At 42.2% G+C, this 23,892-nt stretch overlaps 1 long non-coding RNA gene and 1 pseudogene across 2 annotated transcripts in view; one reads left to right on the top strand and one right to left on the bottom strand.

Moving 5' to 3' along the window:
• Window positions 1–23,892, top strand: part of LOC108593733 (uncharacterized) — a 46,029-nt gene that overhangs the window by 4,408 nt on the left and 17,729 nt on the right. Inside the window, exons 2-4 of one of the 2 annotated variants that reach the window (XR_001914287.4) lie at window positions 449–583; window positions 992–1,111; window positions 5,372–10,988. This is a non-coding gene — a long non-coding RNA (uncharacterized LOC108593733). Of the gene's footprint in view, window positions 1–448; window positions 584–991; window positions 1,112–5,371; window positions 10,989–23,892 lie in introns of those variants that run through there. The other variant, XR_004731039.3, reaches the window with a different exon arrangement.
• On the bottom strand, window positions 446–591 carry LOC118146061 (U1 spliceosomal RNA; annotated as a pseudogene).

The raw sequence follows: 23,892 nt of genomic DNA, 5'->3' as shown, positions 1-23,892 counted from the left end.
GTATCCTGCTGCCTCGTGGAGAGCACCCAGAATAGGAGTAATGTTAGGTATGTGATTACTATACTTTAAAAGGAAGAAAAATAACCACGGAATTCACATGTTTATTTTGTTGTGTATTCAGTATTCTGAAAAGTCCACACTAAGTTTCTGTGAATTCTAGTATTCATGCCAGTAGAGAGACTTAGGAAGCAATTTTTATAGCATCTGCTCTTTTTAAAATTTTTCTTCATTTTTATTGATTGATTGATTGAGACAAGGTTTTACTCTATCATCCAGGCTGGAGTGCAGTGGCATGATCTTGGCTCACTGCAGCCTCCACCTCTCAGGCTCAAGCGATCCTCCCATCTCAGCTTCTTGAGTAGCTGGGACTACAGTTGCAGGCTACCATACCTGGCTAATTTTTTAAAATTGTTTTATTTTATTTTTATCATTTTTTTCTTTTTCGCAGTCGCCCACTACCGCAAATTATGCAGTCGAGTTTCCCACATTTGGGGAAATCGCAGGGGTCAGCACATCCAGAGTGCAATGGATAAGCCTTGCCCTGGGAAACCCACCTTTGTGATCATGGTATCTCCCCTGCCAGGTAAGTATGCCCAGCTAATTTTTAAATTTTTTTTGGTAGAGATGAGGTTTCCCCATATTGCCCAGGCTAGTCTGGAACTCCTAGGTTCAAACCATCCTCCTGCCTCAGCCTCCCAAAGTGCTAGGATTGCAGGCGTAAGCCACCACACTTGGCCATATCTTCTATTAATATTTACTGAGATTTTATGACCTGTCAGGCACTGTGTGAAGTACTTTACATGTTGTGGCAGAGAATGGCCAGATGCTTAGCAATCCCAGTTCCTCTTCCTGGGCACATAGGGCAACTATATTTCTTGGTCCCCCTTGCAGTTAAGTAGAATATGTGACTGGCTTTTAACTAATGTAAAGTTGAGGTGATGGGTGCCACCTACAGGCCTGGGTGCTAACTCTGTCTTTGCTATTCTGCCAGTCATCTGGAGGTGTCCAGTGGAGGACTCTAAGCGAATAGAGGGAGCTTTCGTCCCGGAATCACCTCTTGGAGGAGAGCTGTGCAGAAAAGACACCCAGTTTGCATCAGCCTATTGATTGGGTGAGGAGTAAACCCTTATCAAGCCACTAAGATTGAATTTTTTTTCATAGCAGCTAGTGTGAACTACCCTGAATAATCTGTAAACCATATTTCATTTAATCCTTACAGCCACTCAGTAAGATGAGCATCATTATCAGTATTTTGCAGATGGGAAAATGAGGTCAGAGACTAAGTCACTTGCCCATGTCATTTAGTCAGTAAGTAGCAGAGCTAGGAGCGTGTTTGACTCCAGAGCTCACGCTTTTACTACCATGTGAAGAGTGTGCTTCTGAATCTTGGAAGAGTTCTTGCAAGAGACAAACATCAAGTGATTGAGAGAAAGAGAGAATGGAGGCTGAGAGAAAGTGGCGGGGGCACGGAAGGAGGAACAGCTGAGGGCTGAGAATGTTGTAGAGGGATGTAGAGGGTAGAGGGATGTGGCACGCCCAGGGAACCTGTGGGTAGAGCTGGGTGAACATCTTGCCCCTGTGGCTACCCTGGGGAATTTCTAGGGCAGATTTTGGGCTCTGGGTGGTTCCACTGTCTCATTTTCATTTTGCTTTATCTTGGTCTTTAGGATGATGCTGTTAAATGGGCATCCTTGGGGAGTCGGGCGGGCATCAGAGTGGGTAGGAAGTATGCATGAGTGGCTAACAAGCACAACTTGCAGTTTCGGTCCTTGGACTGGCTAGTAGGGAAGTTCCAGGACTTGTGCTCACTATGTCAGAGCTGCACACAACAGAGAGAGACACAGAGGGTACCGACCATGAGAAGGAGGCAGAGAGAAGGAAACTGTGTGGGTAGGAAACTTGGTACCCACACAGTTGGGTCCAGGAGAATTGCAGATGGACAGTGAGCCTCGCCCAGCTCCAGCAACAGCCATGGGAGGAGTCTCCAGCTGCCAAACCTAATTAGTGTCCACATCCCTTCACTTCTGCCTGGCTTCCTCCTGGAGGAGCACCAAAGAGCTCAGAAGGGACAAAACCCCATTCTCAACATTCTCCTCGACTCTACGTAGTGGCTCAGGCTTGGATGGGGAGTTCCTGGAACAGCTGGGTGAAAGGCTTCAGTGAAGAGTTTTAGGTAGGAGAGGGATATGGCAGATTTGCATTTTAAATAGAAGAGGAAGTCTAGAGCATGAAGGTGACTAGCAAGGGTACCTCACTAGTTAGTGACAGAATGAAAACTTTGGTCTCCAGATCGGAGTTCAACTCTGGCTATCAAACCACAGCAGCTAAGTTTGTGGAACTGTGAAGACTGCTTGAGGTCATGCCCATCAGTTTAGGAGGAAGGGGAAGAAGTACTGATCTCTCAGATGAAGGAATGTCCCTGCTAATTCCTTCGAATTAGCAGAGCTGGGGCTAAGAGCCTTCTCATTCCTATCATCTGTCTGGGACAGTGTTCTTGGTCATTACCCAAGGCCGAGGAGCCTGTGTACCTCAAAACCAACAGATCTACTTCTTTCTAGCCCCAGTTTGATCACTACCAGCCGTGTACCCAGGGACCAGTCCCTTTGCCTGTATTAGCTGTTGGCAAGATTGGAATCTGGGCTGTTGTAAAGCCAGACACCAAAGTGTTCTGAGAGCTGATAATGGCTTCTCAAGTAAGAGGGAGTGCAGTCCGTGGAAGCATTCAGCAAAGCATGCTGACTAGGGGGCTCTAGCCCCTTCCTTTCATCGCCTGCATGTGTTTGGCCTCACTCTGGGTTGTACGTTGTGCTGAGGCCCACCACACCATCTCGGGACAACTGGGGCCTTTGGCTGTGCTGGGGACACCTCCCTCCCCCAGAATGATTTTAAGAAAATCACCTTGTCAGGAAGGCTGTGGACCTGGTCCATTGTCACCGGTCATGAACTTAGTCCATTGTCATTGCTTTGTGAACATGGGATGTAAGAAGTTAAGAACAGAACATTGACAGAAATATCTCATGTCATTTTAAGAGACAGTCATGTCTTCCTTCTGCAGCCCAGATGGCCTTGACTTCTCTAGTTTTTAAGGGTGTCATTTCCCCTTAATTCTAAAATAACAGCAGTTTGAAATCCCATCCCACAAATGCAGGAAGTCCATCTGCTCTTAGGTTTCCAATTCCAGAGCCATCGTAGAGGGCTTGCAGCTCACCTCTGAGTGTCTCATGGTGGCAGCCTCTGAGCTGCAGCTGTTTGTCCGAAGTGTGGACACAGGCCCAGACATTTAAAAAATGCTGTCGAGCTGGGCGTGGTGGCTCACACCTATAATCCAAGCACTTTGGAGGCCAAGGCGGGCAGATCACCTGAGGTCGGGAGTTCAAGACCAGCCTGACCAACATGGTGAAACTGTCTTAAAAAAAAAAAAAGTAAAAAGTAAAAAAATGCTGTCAGAAGCTCTCAAATAACAAAGTACCAAAGAGATAGTTGGTTACGACTGCTCAAAGCAGTAGTTTCAGGGTACCCACCAGTTCAGCCGCATTTTGCAAACCCTCCTTAAGCTTCTGGCAGTGTTGGTGGCAGGGAGAGGCCGGTGAACTTCCTGCCTTTGGAAGTCTCTAGACCTCTCTGAACACCCTTCTTGCACATAAAAAAGAGGAGAGGTCTTCGTCTTCCTGCCCAAAGACCACCTTGCTTTGTTTTTAACTTTTTGCCTCAAGATGATTCACAACAAGAACATCAATGTCTTCCAAGAGAAATTCCTAGCCCCATCCTGAAGGTATAATCTGGCTCCAGTGGCTCATATTGGGCTCGTTGCCTTAAGCCTACCTTGGCCTTAAATAACACTGCAGGTGGGCCAGCAGCCGTGCGGCCCAGATAGTGGCAAGTCAGGCCCAATCCAGAGCCTGTGTCCACACTCAGTCCTTCCTCCCCAGCAGGGAAGAGACTAGGTCTGCCTTCTCCTCCTGCCCAGACAATACCTGGACAAAGGACAATGATATTTAGGCTGGGACAGCCTAAGTTGAGACTTATGGAAACCATTTCTGTAGTTCCTCAGGGGCATGGTTCTGCTAAGGACATACTCCACTGGCATTGCTACATGAAACTGGTAACACTTCAGTCTGAGGCCTCTGTCTTGGACCCATCACAGAATGTCTTCCAGAACAATGAGCATACATCTACTTTGTATTGACAAGACCAAGAAGGTTCACCCAATACAGTGGAGGCTCCCATGGAAGACAAATCCTGATCACTACTCTGTCATGCAGAAATGTCTTGTAAACCCTTGAATTACAGCCTCTCAGCTTCAAGGATTTAAAGCTCTGTATTCTCCCCTGTCTCCGGCAGCAACCAGAGTGCTCAGTGGGAAGACGTAAGCCTGAGGTTCAAGCCCCAGGTCTGTCAGTTGCCATCTGTGGCTTTGGGCAAGTCATGAATTCCCCAGGTCTCAGATTTCTTAGCTACAAAAGGAGGATAATACTGCTTCTTCCAAACTGTCAGCGTTGTGGAAAGGATGAATTCAAGCAAGAATTTGTTAAATACCATTGCCTAGGCATGATCGAATCCAAAAATTAGGAAGAAATTGGCCTTATCAGGCTCATGCACTTTTAGGGTGTTTAGACTTCAGTAGGTAACTTCATTATGATATGAGAAGAAACAGCTTGGCTCTAACGTGTTTTATAAACTCTAAAGTATTGTACGCTTGTGGATATATGCTGCTGTCATTTTTCCTATAAATTGGGTTTCCTTTCTGTTCATTGCTGGGCCCAGCATGTCTACAGCAGCTCACAGTGGGAAGCTGCTTCTCCCTGTCCCCAGGTTCCAGGAGGTCTCACTGCCCCCAGTGGAACCCTAGAATCTTTTCAGGGAGCTCCCATCATTCTACGTACATGCTTCCCTTCCAGCACTCTGCCCAGGACATAGTGGAAGTACAGTCTTTCCTGTTTCACAGAATTAATGACGAGTACAAGAAATGATAATTGGAGGCCAGCCAGGAATGGTGCATGGTGAGGGTGTACAAGTGCCCAGCAGAGGATGTGTGGGAGGAGGGCATGGAGAGAGAAGCTCTGTAGTCCTGAGGGTAGTGGAAGTTTTATAATTTATGAGAAAACGAAAGTCAGAGAGGAATAGCTATCTCAAGAGCATAGTGGGTTCACACCTTACCCCCAGGTTCATTCTGTGGTGATCTGACCTTTTGGGACAAAAGAACAAGACAGGCAATGTTCTTCTCACCTCCTCTTCCAGACTCTTTTAAACAGGCCGATATTTCGGTGATTTTGATGGGGGAGGTCCTGCTGATATCTCCGATAGTCCGTAGCCAACCTCCTTTCTGTCTTCACTGACCTGTCCCTCTCTCCTCCCCCGCCTCTCTTCTCAGGACACCCCAAAATTCCAGTGGAAAATTACCAGGACCATGAAAAAAACGAGCATTTCTTCTGAGCATTGTTCTAGTTCTTGTGTAAGGTGAAGTCATTTTTACATACAAAAAAATTTTAAACTAGCTGGGTACAGTGGCTCACGCCTGTAATTCCAGCACTTTGGGAGACCAAGGTGGGTGGATCACCTGAGGTCAGGAGGTCAAGACCAGCCTGACCAACATGGTGAAACCCTATCTCTACTAAATACAAAAGAAAAAAAAAATAGCCAGGCTTGGTGGCAAATGCCTGTAATTGCAGCTACTTGGGAGGCTGAGGCAGGAGAATCGCTTGAACCCAGGAGGTGGAAATTGCAGTGAGCCAAGATTGTGCTGCTGCACTCCAGCCAGGGCAACAAGAGTGAAACTCCGTCTCAAAAAAAAAAAAAAAATTAAACTTTAATTATTAAATGTGTTCAAAACCCATACAAACATATATGGAAATATACAGTTTTGATCAACACTTGATGCACAGTATGAAGTTTCAAAGAGGTGACTCATGTTTACTGTTGCACATTGTAGAAATTTTCAGCCTAACTTTGGAAAGCTGAAGTAAACAGATGCTGAGGATCTTGAAATTCTGGTAAGCGGTCACTACATGTATCTACATTTATAAATTAACAGAAGCGTTTCCACGTGATTACTGGGTGCTCGCCCATCCGCTGGTCCCAGGAGCGGCTTCCTGTCCACTCACAAAGTGAGATATTTCTGGTGCTTGGTCCCAGCCTGTTGCTATTACACCACTTTCTTGAGCTCCAGACTCAAGATTACTTCCTCCTCTCCACTTAATTCTTCTCCCTAGGCCGACTGTGGTCATCACATATTAAAGCATAAGTCAGTTGCACAGCTCTTCTGAGATCCCAGTTTTGTGACAAAGTTCATAACTGCCACATCTTCTTCTTGGGTCAGTAGCTCAAACCTGCAGACATTCATTGAGTAGTCCCTGTGTCAGGCACTGTGCTAAGTGCCTGGGGACAAAAACAGAAAAGATACATTTGTCTTAGAGGATGTTTAGTTAGAAAGAGTGGGGGAAAGGAAACCTAAGGTACTTCCTCTGATTCTATGTGGGATAGAATTCTATGAATTCAAGCAATAATTTGCTTGAATTGGGTCTTCTCTTCCCATTTTACAGAGAAGGAAACTGAGTCTTAAGTTATGTGCTTTACCCAGGTAACTCTGTACGTGGTGCAGCTGGCTCATAAGCCCAGGTCTGACACTAACTCCATGTTGACTGCTCCTGCCAGCTCCACACACACCAGCCACAGACAAAGAGCAGCAAGTGGGACATTTTCAGCAGTAGGCCAGTTGCAAGGCTGCCAGGCAAAGAACCAACTTTGGGGGGACTACTGGCAGGTGTTTGGGTGCTGCCAGTTCACCCTGTGGGAGGCCCATAGCCCAAGGAAGCCAGGGGTGGGATCTGTGGGAATGAAAATTACTAGAAAGTGTAAGCAATGCTGTGACCTGACAGGGTTTGCATTTGGCACAGAGAACCTGCAGAAGACATGGCTGGGCTGGTGGCTTCTGAAGCAGAGACTTTATCATCCCGCTCCCATCTGCTCCCACCTGACAGTGCTCACCCCAGCACTTCCATTTTCCTGGAGACAGGCCCTGTGAGAGTGTTTATTCTTCAATAATTGTTGATTTCCTGCCACATACCAGGCGTCATTCGAGGCAGACAAAGCAAACAAAACTCTGCCACATGGAGTATTCATTGTAGCAGCAGGAGACAGATGCCAAGAGTCAATAAATGAGAGAAACGTATAGTATGTCAGACAGTGATAAGCGCCACTGAGAACAATAAAGTAAGCAAGGGGTTTGGGGAATGGGGGGTGCCTTTTTTCCTTTTCCCTCCCCGACCTCCATTTGTTTCCTTTTTTTCTTTAGATTTATTTATAGAGACAGGGTCTCCCTATGTTGCCTGAGCTGGGCTTGAACTCCTGGGCTCAAGCAATCCACCTGCCTCAGCCTCCCAAAGTGCTGAGATTACAGGTGTGAGTCACTGCGCCTGGCCTCCAACTCCATTTAAAATAGAGTGGGCAGCAGGCCTCCCCCAGTAGGTGAGATTAGAAGGAGGACCTGAAGGAGGTGAGGAATGAGCTATGTGGATATCTGGACGAAGGGTGTTGTGGGCAAAGGGAACAGCAAGTGTCAGGCCTCCAGGCAGAGGCATGCCTGGCTGGTACGTGAGGCCCACCTGGGTGAGGACTGGCTCCTTCATGGGGATCATGGCTAGTAGCTGACAGATAGACAGACAGACAGACAGGTGACAGACAGGTAGACGGGGGACTTGAGAACTCTCAGCCTCCCCCACTTCTGGAGAATATTCCCTGGAGGAGAGTTGAGGGAGCCATGGACATAGGGCTCTTTTTCCTGCAGCTTCTGAGTAAATTACCATCCCCCTGCACTCGGGCTCTAGCCCTCCTTACATGCACCCTCTCATCTCTTTCTTCTTGATCCTCCTTTCTTTTTTCCTTTGAAAATGATTTCAGATTATTTTAGATTATTCCTTCTGCCCAAACCTGAGATGCTTAGACACAGAGAAGGCAGGAGGGTTTTGGGGGTCAGGGTGAGGAGGGTTTTGTGGGTCAGGTGTATTTGTTTCCCATGGCTGTAACAAATTATCACACGCTGGGTGGCTTAAGATGACGGAATGGATTATTTCCTGGTTCTGGAGGGTCTGAAATCAGTTTTCCTGGGCTGCAATCAAGCTACTGGCAGGGCTGAGATGTGCACTGGGAAGGAATGTGTTCCTTGCCTCTTTCGGTTCCTGGTGGCCTGTCTTCTCGTGTGTGTGTGTGTGTGTGTGTGTGTGTGTGTGTGTGTGTGTGTGTATGTGAGAGAGAGAGAGAGAGAGAGAGAGAGAGAGAGAGAGAGAGAAATCTCTCCCTGCCTCCTTCTTATACCAAACATTTATTAAGAATTCCAATGTGATTGCATTTAGGGCTCACTTTAATTATCTAGGCTGACTTCACCTCCCCATCTCAAGACCCATAATTTAATCACAAGATACAAAGATACTGTTTCCATATAGAGTAACACTCACAGGTTCAAGGGACTAGGTCTGGATATCTTTTGGGGGGTCATTTTCATCCTCCCACAGAGGGTACTCTAATGTCAACATTTATCTCTATTCATTCAGTCATTCCCTTATTCAGCACAGCATCACTGGGCATTTCCTCAGTGCCAGACAGTGTTCAGGATTCTGGGAAAACACAATGAGCAAAGGAGAGCCCCATCTACCCCCACCAGGAGCTTGCAGCTCAGAAGGGGAGATAGATGGGAATTAAATAGTCACTCAAATAAAATGCAGAGTTGCAACTGTGATAAGTGCCATGAGAGCCTTTATTGGAGGCTTTACCTGGTAAGGAAGGCCAAGAAAGCTTCCAGGAGGAGGTTCACTGAAATCTGCGTGAGTTGGAGTGGTAACCAGGTAAAGAGGGAGAGAAGAGACTTCCAGGTGGAGGGGACAGATGGCAGAACAGAGGTATGGCTGCCTCTGTCAGGTTGTGCAGGGCTTGGGGTGGCCTGGGGTGGGGGTTGGGGTTTGAGGGATTGTGTGGGGACCAATGTGGTGTGCCTCCTCCCCACCCTCTACCCCAATCCTCAGCCTTGGCCACTGCTCTGTGTCCAGGGCCCTTTCCTCCTTCTTCCCAACTCAGGCCCATCCCTCCACTTCCTGGCCACCATGGCATGTGGTTTAGTAAGGAAACTCCCCAGGCTCAGTGTTGGGGGCAGACTGTTAAGTTTCAGTCAATAAAACTTTCTTATGAGCCTACTGTGTGGCACACATTGTGTTGGGAGTTACGAGGAATAGGATGGGAAAACAACATTATTCTGGTTCTTGAGGCAAGAGGCTGTATGGTGGAGGGGAAAACAGAGGGTTAAGGGCTGAATGTTGACTTGGGTTGAATCTCCCTTCTGCTACTTACTGGCTGTGTAATCTTGGAAGAGTGATTTCTATCTGTGCCTCAGTCAGCAAACATTTAACAGCTAACTCCAGTCAACAGAAATTTAGTGTGCACCCACTGTGTGCTAGGCATTAGACCACGTGCTGTCAATCCACAGAGACATGTCTGAGGTAGGCGGTTTCCTCGCATAGGCCAACAGGTGATTTCTGTATGGGGATTCTAGCCAGGCACAGCTCTCCAGGAGATGGTAGTCAGAGAGTGGGGACACAGTCCCGGGAATGTGGAGTTAATTGGCCTTCTTTGTGCCTTCTCTTCCCCCTTCTGCAGAATACTCAGCACTGCTTATAGAGAGCCTCCCTTGGTTAACACTAGACATTCGAATCTTCCTAAGTTCTTCAGCTTTAGGAAGAACGTACTGTTTTGACCAACAGTTTCGTCTGCATTTTTGTTGATCGGCCCACTATTATTAGGTGCCACTACTCGATGTGTTTTAACGGGAGGGGTTCCAGTCTTTTCTCTTGAGCCATTTCATATAAAGCCCAAGATGGAGTTGGACAGCATGCTCACTTACTGGACCGTCTTTGGCAAATCACTTGACCCCTCTAAGCCTCCATTTCTATGATAAAGTGAGGATATGAATCCCTGCCCTGCATCCTCCTAAGGTTTTTGTAAAAATCAAATGAGATTCTGCACCCACACTGTCTTTTCACCTGATTGTAGTGCCCAGCACAAAGCTCTAGGGGTGGTAGTAAGGAGGGGCGAAACCTTGAGTGTTGAATGGTTGAACTTGTGAGAATTGGCTGAGCCCCACCATACCTCATGGGTCCTCCTTTAGGGGCTGTTTTGTGGGCAGGTGGGTTAACCGTCCACAGATTGTTTTGTTTGGTTTTGTTTTCCGACCATAGTGGCTTTTGAGTCTTCAACTCCCTCCCTGTCCTCTTGCCTGTTAACATCTGGGTGGGGGATTTTGCTCAGAGTGTGAAACAGACTTCTAGCTCTCTCAGGTCCTCGTAGGTGTGAGGTGCTGTTTTTGCCCTTGGGTGGCAAGGGTATTTTATGTGTGAGTGGAGGCGTCAGGCTATGGCCCCTCATTCCCTGGGACTGTTATGGTGGCCAGGGTCTCATAGTCTGTGTCTGAGAGTTCAGGCACCCATCAGAAATCACAGAACTGAATTCTGGGGTTGGCTCTGGAGCATGCTGAGGTGGGCACCCAGTTACTACACAACCAGGCCCAGCAGGAAAGGGAGGATGGGGAGCCAGAAATTCATGAAGACCAGTGAGAGCAGGGCTCACCTAGCAGCACAAAACTTGCATGGACAAAGAGGGCAAGAAAATTCACTGAAATTCTAAAAGTATGGTGTGTAGTACAGTGGGGCTCACCAGTAGGGTTCTGATTCTTTACGCATCAGATGGGCATAATGATACTACGTAGAGTTATTGCTAAGATTAAATGAAATAGGATGTGTGAATGATGTTTAGCACAGTGCATGGACCAAGTAAGTGTCCAACTAAGATATGAGAAGATCCCCCCAGCGTCTGTAACTATCATCTGCCAAAGGGTTATTCCAGTACAAGCTATTTTCAAACACCCTTTGGCTGATAGCAGTTATAACTTCTGAATAAAATATTTAAAACTTCAGCTATTGGAAGAGACAGATCTCTCATATACAAGAATTTCCTATCACTTACATAGATAATCTGCCTTCAATGGCGGTAGAGAAAGAAACCCTTCTCTCTCTTTAAGTGTAGGGTGCACTTAGTAACTTCCTTCCAAAGAATACAGTGAAGAAAGTGCAGACAAAATAACTTCTTAGTGGAGAAGCTGACAGACAACATCAGCCAACTGATTAAGGTGAAAATCAAGAGCAGTAAGTCATGTTAATAGTATACACCCTTCATGTGATGTGACAAGAATGGCATTCGACCTCTGTAGTCTTCTAGTCTTCCTCCCCAAACACAGCCCAGATAACCATGAGGAAACCATCAAATGAACTCTGATAATGGGGCCTCCTATACAGCACCTGACCAGTATGCACCAGAACTGTCAAGGGCACCAAGACCAGCGATTATCACAGCCAAGTGGAGCCTACGGAGACATGGCAACTAATTATGACACCCTGGATCACATGCTGGAATAGAAAAAGGACATTAGGACAGGGTGTTGTGGCTCATGCTTGTAATCCCAGCACTTTGGGAGGCCGAGGTGGATGGATCACCTGAAGTCAGAAGTTCAAGACTAGCCTGGCCGACATGGTGAAACCCTGTCTCTATTTAAAAATACAAAAATTAGCCGGGAGTGGTGGCAGGCACCTGTAATCCCAGCTACTTGATGTTGGGTGCCAGAATGTAGGGTGCCAGCCCCCACACTCCACCCATGGGTACCCCAAAGGTGCAAAGGCCCCAAGCTCTGGTTTTCCATAGTATGTATTGAATATAATAACTTTAATCTGTAGTACAGATGACAGGGTGAATCAGTAAAAGGGAGGTTATGCTTAAACATAAGATTGATAGCAGTGGCGGTTTATGGGAGTTTCTCAAGAGCTAAAAGCATATGCTTATCTATAGATAATGCAGCTGGTGGGAGCAGGCTTAGCAAGGAGCCTACATGTCTGGTTATATTCCAGTGCTTCGAGGGAGTGTTACGTCCTTGGGCACTGTGTTTAAAATATTAGAGCTTAGGTCACTCTGTTCCTGGGAACATGCTGGCATAGAGAGGCCTTCCTCCCCAAAGGCCTCCTGCGGCCTTCTGCAGTTTATTGTTTCTGATTTCTTTTATACATTACTTCTAACCAGTTTATAAACCCTTCCTCCATTGCTGCTTCCTCCAACACTCGGGAGGCTGAGGCATGGAGAATTGCTTGAACCCAGGAGGCGGAGGTTGCAGTGAGTTGAGATTGTGCCACTGTGCTCCAGCCTGGGCAACAGAGCAAGACTCCATCTCAAAAAAAAAAAAAAAAGGAAGAAAGAAAGAAAAAGGACATTAGGTAAAAACTAAGGAAACGTGAATAGAATATGGACTTTATAGTCAGTGACAATTTGAGTTCATTAATTGTAACAAGGTATCACACTAATGTAAGATATTAATAATAGGGGAAACTGGATGTGGTGTATATGAGAAACCTCTGTAGTATGTTCTCATTTTTTTTTTTTTTTTTTTTTTGAGACAAAGTCTCACTCTGACTCCCAGGCTGGAGTTCAGTGGTATGATCTAGGCTCACTGAAACCTCTGCCTCCCAGGTTCAAGCAATTCTCTTGCCTCAGCCTCCCAAGTAGCTGAGATTATAGGCAGGTGCCACCATGCCCAGCTAATTTTTGTATTTTCAGTAGAGACGGGGTTTTGCTGTGTTGGCCAGGCTGGTCTCGAACTCCTGACCTCAGGTGATCTGCCTCCTTCGGCCTGCCAAAGTGCTAGGATTACAGATGTGAGCCACTGCGTCTGGCCCCCTCAATTTTTTTTTGAGACACATCTCACTATGCTGCACAGGCTGGACTGAAACTCCTAGACTCAAGCAATCTTCCTGCTTCAGCCTCCCAAGTAGCTGGAACTACAGATGTGCACCACCACACTCAGCTGTTTTTATTTTTGTAAATCTAAAACTGTTCTAAAAAATAAAGCCAATTTGAAAGTATGCATATACATATATACACACATATCTCTATTTCTATCTATCAATTAGGAAAAGCAATCATGGAAATGTGCTAACAATTGATGAATCTGTGTAAAGTATATACAGGAGTTCTTTGTATTATTCTTGCAACCCTTCTGAAAGTTTGAAATTCTTTCAAAAAAGATGTATAATCTGCAAAAACAAACAAATCCAACTATTTTGAAGGCACTAGAGCATAAGCAAAAGTCAACAGCATTGAGAGGGTCACATTAAGTAGAAGGAGTAGAGCAAACTAGGAGAATTCCCTGAGAGCTCACTCCAGTTCTGGGTGTCGCCTGGGAGACCGGATTCCGCCTGAGGGTGAGTGCTGCTGGGCTGAAAACTGAGTCACAGGTCAGGGTTTGGAGCTGCAAGAGCAGCCGGAAATTGAGATGGAAAGATATCAGGAAGAAGGGAGTGGTAGAGTAGGGAGCCCCCAAACTGCCTGCAGATTCCCCTTAAATCTTTAACTGACTTGAATACTGTGTATTCACCCACATAGGATGAGCCTCCAAGAAGCTGGCAGGGAACTGGGAGGCAAAGATTCAGTTTCCTTAATGGATGTCGGAATCTCCCAGAACTCTTTCTTCTTCTATATTTGTGAACTTGGCTTTTTGAATAATTCGTCCATTTCATCCAAATTGGAAGAATGTTGTTCAAAACGTGTTGTCTAGGATCAGGAGTCATGTTGCCCTTTTTATTCATTCCCAATATTAGTAATTCACTTTTTTTTTTTGAGATGGAGTCTCTCTCTGTTGCTGAGGCTGGAGTGCAGTGGTGCAATTTCAGCTCGCCGCAAACTGACTCCCGAATTGCTGAAGTGTTTCTCCTGCCTCAGCCTCCAGAGTAGCTGGAATTACAGGTGCCTGCCACCACATCCAGCTAATTTTTGTATTTCTAGTAGAGATGGGGTTTTGCCATGTTGCCCAGGCTAGTCTTGAACTCCTGACCTCAGGTGATCCGCCTGCCTCGGCTTTCCAAAGTGCTGGGATTACAGGCATGAGCCACCATGCCTGGCCTTTTCCTTTTTCAAAATCAGTTTTGCTAATTTTTTTTCAAATGTATTAATCTTTAAACAAACACACACACACACATTTTGGCTTTTAAATTTTTTAAATTTGTTTTCTATTCATAAACTTCTGCTTTATCTTTATCATATCCTACCTTTTTTAGGTTTGAGGTGCTTTTTCATCATCGTGAGATGGCAGCGGAGATCATTGATTTTCAGCTTTTCTTCATCTCTAATTCGTTATTGAAATTTCTAACTTTTTCTTTGGGCACTGTTTTAGTCATATCTCAGAAATTTTGTTAATGCTATATTTAAAGTTGTGCCAGGCAAGGTGGCTCAGACCTGTAATCCTAGCACTTTGAGAGGCTGAGGCAGGAAGATCACTTGAGCCAAGCAGTTTGAGACCAGCCTGGGCAGGACACTGTCGCTACAAAAAAATTAAAAATTAGCTGGGTATGGTGGCTTGGGCCTGTGGTCCCAGCTACTCGGGGAGCTAAGTTGGGGAGATTGCTTGAGCCCAGAGGTTTGAGGTTGCAGTGAACTATGACTGTGCCATTGTACTCCAGCCTGGGCGACAGAGGGAGACCTTGCCTCAAAAATAAATAAATAAATAAAATAGTTTAAAATTTCATTATAATCTCTTGTGGCCCTTGGATTATTTAGAAGTACATTATTTGCTTCCCGGTCAGTTGAGTATTTTCCAATTATCTCTTTTTTATTGATTTTTAGAATATCCTCTAAATGATCTATTTTTTTGAAATTCATTGAGGCTTGATTTACATCCTGACATATGGTTAATTTTGGTATTTGATACTTTTTGATGCTATTATAAATGACATTGCTTTATAAATTTCAATTTCCAGCGATTTGTTGTTAGTATATAAAAATACAATTGTTTTTAAATATGGATCCTGCAACCTGCTATCTTGTCTGTTATCAGTTATAACTTTCAGTAGCTTTTTTGGTAGATTCCATCAGGTTTCCTACCTAGATAATCAGGTTACCTGAGAATAATGTCAGTTTTACTCCTTCCTACCCGGCCTCGATATTTTCTATTTCTTCTTCTGGCCTGATTGTTCTGTCTGGCACCTCTGGTAAAATGGTGAATAGGATTGGTGGAAGAGAAGAGGATAACCTGTCCTGTTCCTGATCTTACGGGGAAGCATTCAGTCTTTGGCCATTAAGAATGATCATACTATAGGCTTTTTGTGGATTTAAAAAAGTCAGGTTGAAGAAGTTCCCTTCTATTCCTAGTTTTCTGAGAGTTTTAAAAATTAGGAATGGATAAAACGGATGGTAAATTTTGTCAAGTGCTTTTTCTTGAAATGATTACGTGGTTTTCCTTTTTTAGTTGTTAATATGGTGAAAGGATTACATAGTTTTCTTTTTTTAGTTGTTAATATGGTGAATTACACTGAGGGATTTTCAAATATTCATTCAACCCTGAAGACTTGAGATAAATCTCATTTAGTCATGAGGTATTATCCTTTTAATATATTGTTGCTAGATTCAATTTGCCAAAGTATTGTTTAAAATTTTTGCTTTGTGTTCTCAATTTTGGCCTTTAGTTTTTTTGTTTGTTTTCCTGTAAATGTCTTTGTCTGGTTTTAGCATCAGGATAATGCTGGCCTGATAAAATGAGTTGAGATGTATTCCCTTTGCTTCTATTTTTTGGAAATGTTTGTGTAGACTTAGAATTATTTGTTTTTTAAACATTTGGTGAAGTTCACCAGTGAAGCCACCGGGGCCTGAAGTTTTCTTTGCAGGAAGGTTTTAAGCTACAATTTCAAGTTATTGAATATACATAGGGCTGTTCAGGTTATCTTTCTTTTTGAATGAGCCATGGTAATTTGTGCTTTTCAAGGGAATTAATCTATTTCATGCAAGTTTTCAATTTTTTGACATACAGGTGCTCATAATATTGCTTTATTATCCTTTCTATATCTGTAAAATCTGTTGAATAATACCACCTCACTCATTTCCAATGCTGGCAACTTGCATCATCTCTCTTTTTACCCTAATCATTATGGCTACAGGTTTATCCATTTTATTTTATTTTATTTTATTTGAGACAGAGTCTCACTCTGTCACCAGGCACCAGGCTGGAGTGCAGTGGCACAATCTCGGCTCACTGCAACCTCATTTTATTGATCTCACAAAACCAACTTTTGGTGTCATTGGCTTTCTCTATGTGTTTTGTTTTATTTTGTTTTCTGTTTTATTAATTTCCCCATTGATCTTTGTTATTTTCTTTTTCTGCTTCTTTGGGGTTTAACTTTCTCTTAATTTTCTTAGTTTCTTGAGATGGAATATGAGCGTATTTACTTAATACTTCTTTATAAGTATGGACATTGAGTACTCTGAGTCTCCCCATAAGTACTGGTTAGCAGCATCCCACAGATTCTATGTTTTGTTTTCATTTTCATTTATTTCAAAATACCATGTAACGTCCCTTTCAGTTCTTCTTGGGTCATGATCATGGGTCATTTAAAAGTATGAGACTCAGTTACAAGACATTTGGGGATTTTCCAGGTGTCTTTCTTGTATGAATTTCTAATTTAACTCTATTGTGGTCAGAGAACATATTTTATATGACTTAAATCCCTTGGAACTTATTTAGATTAATTTTATGACCCAGAATATGGTCAGTCTTGGTAAATGCTTTGCATACACTTGAAAAGAAGGTGTATTCTGCTGTTGTTAGATGTAATGTTCTATTAATGTCAATCTGGTCAAATTGATTGATAGTACTATTCAAATGTACTACATTTTCACTGATTTTCTGCTTATTGAGAGAAGTATATTGAAATTCTACCAGTTAATGAAAGTATACTAAAATCTCTGACTGTAATTTTCAATTTGTCTGTTTGTCCTTGCAGTCCTATCAGTTTTTACTTTCTATATTTTAAAGGTGATAAACATTTTAGAATTATGTCCTCTTGATTAATTGATCCCTTTATATTTATTAAATGACCTTCTCTAGCTCTGAAACCCATCTTTGCTCTAAAACCCGCCTTGTTGATATTAACATAGGTACCTCAGTTTTCTCTTGACTAGTGTTAGCATTCTACACTATCCCATCCTTTTACTTTTAACCTATATGTACCTTCATATTTAAAATAAATTTATCCCTTCCCTTCCCTTCCTTCCTTCCTCTCTCTCTCTCTCTTCCTTCCTTCCACTGCCTCCCTCCCTCCTTTCTCTCTTTCTCTCTATTCCTTCCTTCCACTACCTCCCTCCCTCCTTTCTCTCTTTCTCTCTTTCTTTCTTCTCACTCTGTCGCCCAGCACCATTTTGGCTCACTACACCCTCTGCTTTCTGGGCTTCAGTGATTTTCCCACCTCTACTTCCCAAGAAGCTGGGACTACTTAGCCACCGCACCTGACTAATTTTTGTATTTTTGATAGAGAAGGGTTTCAGCATGTTGGCCAGGCTGCTCTCAAAACTCCTGACCCCAAGTGATCCATCCACCTCAGCCTCCCAAAGTGCTGGGATTACAGGCATGATCCACCACACCTGGCCCTAAAATGAATTTCTTGTTGGCAGCATATAGTTGCATCTTGCTTTTGGGGTTGGATTTAGGTCTATCATTTTGCTATTTCTTTTCTCTTTGTCTCATCTGTTCTACGTCTTCCTTCCCGTTTTTTTCTGTCTTCTGTGGAGTGAGTGTTTTAAAATTTCCTTTGTTGGCTTATTAGCTATAACTCTTGGCTGTTGGGGATTTTCTTTTAATAGTTGCTTTTGGATTAATGGTATACATCTTTAAATTATCACAGCCTACTTCAACTGATATTATAGTTTATGTCTAGTAGAACTCTATGATAGCATACTTTAATTTTTATTCTTTTTAGCTTTTCTGCTTTTTTTTTTGACAGTTTTGCTCTTGTGGCCCAGGCTGGAATGCAGTGGCGCGATCTCGGCTCACTGCAAGCTCCACCTCCTGGATTCAAGTGATTCTCCTGCCTCAGCCTCCCGAGTAGCTGGGATTACAGGTGCGTGCCACCATGCCCGGCTAATTTTTTGTATGTTTAGTAGAGATGGCGTTTCACCATGTTGGGCAGGCTGGTCTCAAACTTCTGACCCCAGGTGATCTGCCCACCTCAGCATCCCAAAGTGCTGGGATTACAGGTGTGAGCCACCATGTCCGGCCTGTGCTGTTTTTATCATGCATTTTATCATTGCTATTATAAATATTCTAAACTCCACAATATGTTGTAACTGTTTTTGGTTTAACAGTCTGTTATCTTTCAAAAAGATTTAAATAATTTTTAAAAATCCACATATTTACCAATGTAGTTACTACCACTTCCAGTATGCTTTATTTCTTTGTGCCAACCTGGATTCCCATCTGGTATTCTTTTCCTTCTGCCTGAAGAATTTCCTTTGACATTTCTCATAGTGTGGTTCTGCTGGTGGAAATTCTCTCAGCTTTTGTCTGTCTGAAGATGTCTTTTATGTTTGAGAGCTATTTTTGATGGGCGTGGAATTCTAGGTGGATTTTTTTTTCCTTTCAGTGCTTTAAAAATGTTGCTTCAGTCTTCTTGCTTCCATTATTTCTGATAAGAAATCCTTATTTTAATTCTTCCTCTGTATGTAACATGTCTTTCTCTAGCTTTTTAAAAGATTTTCTCTTTAACATTGGGTTTAAGCAAATTTATTATAATATGCCTCACTATAGTTTTCTGTGTATTTTTGTGCTTCAGTTTTGTTTTGTTTTATTATTTGCTTATTTGTTTGTTTGGTTAGTTGGTATATTGGAGCCGTGGGTTTATAATTTTCGTTAAGTTTGAAAACTTTTTGGCTATTATCCTTTCATGTTTGTCTGTTTCCCCTTTCATTTGCTTCGGGGACTGTTTTAGGGGATCCAATATTAGGCTGCTTGAAGTTGACTTACAGCTCACTGATGCTGTTTTCTTTTTCCTTTTCATTTTTGATAGATTTTTCCCCCTGTGTTTCATTTTCTGAACTACTGAGCAGTTTCGATAGCTAAAATTTCAAGTTCACTTATCTTTCTTCTGCATTGTCTACTCTGCTCTTAATCCCATCTGGTGTATTTTTCATTGTTGGCATTGTAGTTTTTATCTGTAAATTAGAATTATGTTTTTAAAAATATTCTTCCATGTCCCTACTTATCTTTTTGAACATATGAAATACAGTTATAATAGCTGTTTTAACATCCCTCTCTGCTAATTCTAATATCTGTGTCAGTTCTGGGTCGTTTCAATTGGTTGATTATTTTGTCATTTAGGTCTTGTTTTCCTCTTTGTGTGCCTGGTAATCTTTGGTTATACGTTAAACATTGTAAATTTTACCTTGTTGGGGCTTGATATTGTGGTTTTCCTGTAATTATTCTTGAGCTATGTTCTGGGATGCAGTTAAATATCTTGGAAACAGCTTGATCCTTTGTGTCTTGCCTTTGTGATTTGTTGGGTAAATTTGAAGTAGTTTAGTCTAGGGCTAGTTACTCCCCCTACTGAGGAAAGATCATCCTGAATACTCCACTAATTCCCTGTGAATTTTAAGTTTCTCTAGTCTGGATAGTGGGAACAGGCACTATTCCCAATTCTGTATGCATACCAGGTACTCTTCTCTCTCATTCTTTCAGAAGCTTCTTTGCCTGGCCTCAGATAGATTTTTCTTATAGGTACCATCATGAGTATTCTGCTGAACACTTGAAGGAAACCCTCTTTAGATCTCCAAAGTTCCCTTTGTGTTCAGCTCTCTCCTCTGGCATTCTGTCTTGTGAACCCCACCCACATAGGGGTTGAGTCCCCACACCGACCTCAACCCCCACCCATGCTATGGCTGAAAATTCTCTCAAGGCAATTTGTTGGGAGCCATCGTATGGCTTTACTTACTTGTTTTCCATCTCTCAGGGTCCCTAACTTTTTTGCCTAATGTTTAAAGTGTCAAAAACTATGGTTTCATACATTTTGTCCATTTGGGGAGGGCATGTTTCTGGTGGTAGTTTAAATGCAGTTCCTGTAACTTCATCTTGGTCAGAATGGGAAGTCCTTACTTTCATTTTTGAAAGGTATTTTTGCTGATTATAGAATTTTGAAAGATATTTTTGCTGGTTGGAAGTCGCTCTCTATCAGCACTTTATGTTTTTTTAATTTTTAATTTTTGTGGGTACATAGTAGGTGCATATATTTATGGGATACCTGAGATATTATGATATAGCATGCAATATGCAATAATCACATCAGGGTAAATGGTGTATTCATCACCTCAAGCATCTGTTCTGTGTTGCACAAGATTCGATCACACTCTTTTATAAAATGTACAATTAAATTATTATTGACTACAGTCACCCTGTTGTGCTAGCAAATACTACATCTTATTCGTTCTTTCTAACTATTTTTTGTACCCATTAGCCAACTATTCTCCTTCCCAACTCCACCCCCACTTCCTTTCCTAGCCTCTGGTAACCGTCCTTCTAGAGTAGAAGAAGGCTAGGAAGGATGGTTTAGTTTTCAATTAAAACTATTGAATTAAAGTTCAATAGTTTTAATTCTTGGCTCCCACAAGTAAGTGAGAACATGCAAAGTTTGTCTTTTGTGTGCCTGACTTATTTCATCTTTAATGACTTCTAGTTCTATTTATGTTGTTGTAAATAACAGGATCACATTTGTTTTTATGGCTGAGTAGGACCCTGCTGTGTACATGTACCATATTTTCTTTATCCATTCATCTATTGATGGACACTTAAGTTGCCTCCAAATCTTGACTATTGTGAATAGTGCTACAGTAAATACGGGACTGCAGATACCTCTTTGAAATACTGATTCCTCTTCTGTTGGGTATATACCCTCAACTTGCAGATGGCCTATTGTGGGACTTTACCTTGTGATCATGTGAGTCAATGCTCCTTAATCAACTCCCCTTCATATATACATCTATCCTATTAGTTCTGTTCCTCTAGGGAACCCTGGCTAATACATATATTCTTGACATCTTCTTTGAAAATGCGTTCTCTGTATATGTACTAATTTTTTTTCCTGTCTTCTCTATTTCTGTTCCATTGGTTTGTGTCTGCTTTTATGCCAGTACCATGCTGTTTTGGTTATTATAGCTCTGTAGTATAACTTGAAGTCTGGTAATATGATTCCTCCAGTTTTGTTCTTTTTGCTCAGGATAGCTTTGGCTATTCTAGGTCTTTTGCAGTTCCATATAAATTTTACAATTATTTTTTCTATTTATGTGAAGAATATCATTGGTATTTTGATAGTGACTGCATTTAATCTGTAGATTGCTTTGGGTAGTATGGACATTTTAACAATACTGATGTTTCCAATCCATAAACATGGAATATCTTTTCCCTCTTTTGGTGTCCTCTTCAATTTTTTTTGCATCGGTATTTTATAGTTTTCATTATAGAGAATTTTCACTTCTTTAATTCCTAGGTATTTTATTTTATTTGTAGCTATTGTAAATGGATTGCTTTCTTGGTCTCTTTTTCAGATTGCTTACCTTTGACATATAGAAATGCTACTGATTTTTGTATGTTGATTTTGTATCCTGCAACTTTACTGAATTTATTTATCCATTCTAATAGTTTTTGTGGAATCCTTAGGTTTTTCTAAATATAAGATCATATAATCTGAAAACAAGGATATTTTGACTTCATTCTTTCTGATTTGGATGCCCTTTATTTCTTTCTCTTGTCTTCTTGCTGTAGCTAGGTCTTCCAGCACTGTGGTGAATAGCAGTGGGCAAAGTGGGCATCCTTGTCATGTTCCAGATCTCAGAAGAAACGCTTTTACTTGTTTCCCATTAGTATGATATTGGCTGTGGGTCTGTTACATATGTCTGCCAGCACTTTAAAGATATCATTCCACTGTCTTCTGGCTCCTATTGTTTCTGTTAAAACATATATTAAATTTCCAGGGCTTTTTATAACAAAGTGCCACAGATTTGGTGGCTTAAACATTTTCTCATATTCTGGAGGCTAAAGTCCAAGACCAAGGTGTTGGCAGGATTGGTTTCTTCTGCGACCTCTCTCTGGCTGTAAATGACCATCTTCTCCCTCTGTCTTCACATGGTCTTCCCTCTGTCCATGTTTGTGTCCAAATCTCCTCTTCTTATAAGGACACTGGTCATATTGAATTGGGGTCCACTTTAATGACCTCATTTTAACTTAATTACCTCCGACAAGACACAGTCTCTAAATACAGTCACATTCTGAAGTACAAGGGTTAGGATTTCAACATATGAATTTGGCAAGGGTTGGGAGATACATAGTTCAACCCTTAACAAAAAGTCAGTCATCTTATTTTTGTTCCTTTTAAGATTATTTATCTTTTTTTCCTGGCTTTTCTTTTTTTTAAGATTGTATATTTGACTTTCTCTTCAGCAGTTTTACTATGATGTGCTTAGGTGTGTTTCTCTTTGCACTTATCCTGCTTGGATTGTGTTAGTTTTCTTAGGGATTGTGCTTAGTCACTCATCAATGTTCGGAATTTTCTTATGTTCAGTGGCAGCTTTGTTTGTGCCCCATTCCTTAGGTTTTGCATACTCTGGTTCCCTACAGCTGGCTCCTCGACTCTCCCACTTTGAAGGTTCATCCTTTCTTAAGTACCCTATGGACAGGCAACACTAACAAACCCTAGCATTTGGAATCACTCCCATCTCCTAATCAATGGGATTTTGTAATGATTTCTTATTTAAAATAAAATATACTTTTCTTCATTAAAAAAGGAGTATGTTATTAAAGAAAATTTGGAAGTGTGAAGAGTTTATAAAGAAGGATAAATAAATCAATCTTAGTCCCATGACATAACCACTGCTGCTAGTTTTTTGTTTTTGAGATAGGGTCTATCTATGTTGCCCAGGTTGGATTGAACTCCTGAGCTCAAGTGATCCTTCTGCCTCAGCCTCCCAAGTAGCTGAAATTATAGACATGCTCTGCTGCTAGTATATTGATGTGTTTTCTCCTTGTCTTTGTTTTAGACACAGATTAAGCAGTCTTTTAAAAATGTAGTTTTATTCATGCCACAGGTATAATTTTGTATTTGCCTTTTATATTTCACATTCTATCATTGTATTTTTCTATATTATCAAAGGGTGGCTCATAATTATTGAAAACTAAAAGTTGACCATTGTGTCCGTGCATTTTTTATTAGTTGTCTTACTTAATCCTGACAACTATCCCATGAAGTAGATGCTATCATTATCCTTACTGTATAGGCAGAAAGTTGAGGCTTAGACACGGTAAACAACTTGTCTAGAAATTGATAGGACTGGTATTTCCAACCCAGATCTATTTGAGTTCAGAATACAGGCTTTTGACCACATTTTATGCCACAGTAATTTTTTAAAAAGTGACATAATTATATACGGTACAATCCACAGATCCTTAATGTATAATTTGATGAGTCTTGACAAATGTATGTACCACACAACCAATTTTACTGTCTGCATATTTCTTCTCTGAGTCTTCTTTCTTTCTTTTTTTTTTGACAGAATCTCACTCTATTACCTAGGCTGGAGTGTAGTGGTACTACCTTGGCTCACTGCAAACTCCACCTCCCAAGTTCAAGCAACTTTTGTGCCTCAGCCTCCTGAGAAGCTAGAATTACAGGCATGTGCCACCAAACCTGGTTAATTTTTATACTTTTAGTAGAGACAGGGTTTTGCCATGTTGGCCAGGCTGGTCTTGAACTCCTGACGTCGTGATCCAACCGCCTTAGCCTCCCTAAGTGCTGGGATTACAGGTGTGAGCCACAGTGCTGGGCCATTAATTGGATTTTCACTTAGTAAATAAGAACAGAACCATCCATGCAGCACCCAATCTGTGCTCCACTCCAGGCTGCCCTGAACATCACTCTCTAAAACATTCCCACAATTTGACAACTAAAAGGTAAACACCTGTATGAGTAGGAAATTACCATCTGGGGAAATTATCATCACCAAGGCATA

Source organism: Callithrix jacchus, chromosome 10 (assembly GCF_049354715.1).
Source record: "Callithrix jacchus isolate 240 chromosome 10, calJac240_pri, whole genome shotgun sequence".
In the NCBI taxonomy this organism is placed as follows: domain Eukaryota; kingdom Metazoa; phylum Chordata; class Mammalia; order Primates; family Cebidae; genus Callithrix; species Callithrix jacchus.
The sequence above is the reverse complement of the archived record's forward strand: the minus strand, read 5'-3'. Positions and strand labels throughout refer to the sequence as shown.